Below are 2,111 nucleotides of genomic sequence, written 5' to 3'. Positions count from 1 at the left end.
CATCACTTTGCTGAAAACTTTTCTTCTTCTATGTCATTTCAAGGGGCATCTCAAGGCTAGTATGTCTGTCTGGTCCTTAGAAAGATTATGGAAGAGCCCATTCCCCCAAATCCATTCTGTCCCCTGAAAATGTGTTTAATTTTGGCAGAATAAGTAAAAAGACCAGTAGAATTCTGATAACCTAAACTCTGGTTTCCTTGCTCCACAAACTACAGGCAACTCAGTCATATGATCTGTAGGCATCCATTGTAAACCAAAGACTTTGTACTTGCCTGGTCTTTTGTCATTTATCTTCACTACTGTCCTGAAATTTACATAAGGCAGAGTTATAATTTTATAGGAATTTAGTTTCAGATCAGTCAAAATATTTGGCTAAGAACCACAGGTCTCCCATGCCAGAATGAGACAAACTCATTCTACTTCATCTGAGATTCTGTTACTGGACTGTGTCATGCTCCAGAGTTTAAGTGAATGAATTGGTAAATTTCTAGGTCCCTTCAGGAATTAATGCTACATTTCTACTGGCTATTTTTCTCCTAGAATGAAAACAGGATGTTTGGCTATCAAACTGGGACCTCTTAGTTTTAGCTGTTCATTCATATTTCTCTCATTTCTAAATTATGCAAAGTTATTTGTTCAAATAATTTTAAGTATTGCCTCTCTGCAAACTTTTCAAGTTATGGATTTCTACTTGTCAAAAGAGAGGCTATTAGCATGTCACAGAAGCACTAATTCTTCTAAATCGTTATTTCATGTTTAAAACCAATTAAAACTTTTAAAAGCCCTAATGGATTTTCATTCTGAGGAGTTCTTATCTTCAGCTTTTTTCCTTTGCTCTTATTCTCCTTCCTTTCTTCACTTGGCAAATACAGACAAATTTCTTACTGCAATTGGTCTGTCCTAACACAATGCCAGGCTCATAGTATTCAGGAGGGAGCTTGCTTCAGTGTCTCCTACAACCAACCAACCATCCTACTGAAAAGTAAAACTTAGTATTGAATCATAAAGACCACATAATCAATACTGTTGACACACACCTAGGAACCAGCCATACTCAAATTTAAAAAATCATACAAACAATCTTGAAGAGGCCAAAGAGCTATCAAAGTTATTGCCCTCACCTCACAGTAACTTGTATAATTTAATACACGAAAAACAGGACAGACACTTGGAAGGGCATCCAAAGAATTGTTTAGTGACCTTCTTCAATTTGGTTCTAGCACTTCCCTGTCTTCAGAAGGAAAGAATTTGACCTCAAAAGTAAGGAAATATCTGAGAAGGAAATTTACATCCTTCAGTTCTAATGGTATTCTTGAGAGATTTTCTCAGCAGTCCATGTTTCTGGGGAAATTTTATAGATATTGAGAAGGGATGGTGCTTCTATAACTGTAAAAATGCCTTTGGAATGTCCATGTTATTATTGTCCAAGTGATCTCCTAGCAGCACTCTGAATCCCTTTGCTTCTAGATGTGGTTTGTCTTTTACCAGCAAAGAAGGCACCAGATCTTTGGAATCGACATATACATCTCCTAATAATGACAGCAGCTTGTTATCTTAGCTAGAAATTTTCCTATCTTTGTATCCTGACTCAACTGCTCCTCCAGGAGGCTGTGGGTGGAAGGGTGCTTGGGTACCATGGAGGGATGCCTCTGTACATCTCCTGCTCTGCTCGTTTCTCCACCTGGAAGTTCCTGAAGGTGTAGGTCATGAAAGCCCCCTCTGGACATCATGATGCCCTTAGTTCACTACTCATGTTCTTTTGTAAGGATGTCTTTAAGGATCTGATATGAGAACTACAATCTGAATAACCACACAGGATTACTACCTAGTAAGAAACCAGGAGGGGGGGAGAAGAATCTCTCTCAAGGAAGAAGGCATATTGTATAGTGTTATGAAGAGGTGAACGAAAGCTAGAAGAGGGGGGCTTCATGAAAGACAATTGGGAGAGACTGGTAGGGGCATAGGGTATACCCTTACTTTCCCTCACCTCTTTCAGGCCCCATTAGCAAGCCACTCCTTCATACCTGATAAGGTAGAGGATCCATTTCCTTTTGTTACCCCAGCCCTGGCTTGCAGGCCTAGGTAAAATAGGAAATAATGGGAGGGACACC

The 2,111-nt window shown here is 39.4% G+C and overlaps 1 pseudogene across 1 annotated transcript; it reads right to left on the bottom strand.

Annotated features, from left to right (window-relative positions):
• Positions 1–1,205: 1,205 nt before the first annotated feature.
• Positions 1,206–1,708, bottom strand: LOC308427418 (NADH dehydrogenase [ubiquinone] 1 alpha subcomplex assembly factor 4-like; annotated as a pseudogene). The gene has a single exon. The product of its transcript is annotated as an NADH dehydrogenase [ubiquinone] 1 alpha subcomplex assembly factor 4-like (transcript).
• Between the last annotated feature and the right edge of the window lie 403 nt (positions 1,709–2,111).

Source organism: Micromys minutus, assembly GCF_963924665.1.
Source record: "Micromys minutus genome assembly, chromosome: 11".
Classification (NCBI taxonomy): Eukaryota; Metazoa; Chordata; class Mammalia; order Rodentia; family Muridae; genus Micromys; species Micromys minutus.
Note: the sequence above shows the minus strand (reverse complement) of the source record. Positions and strands in the feature narration are given on the sequence as shown.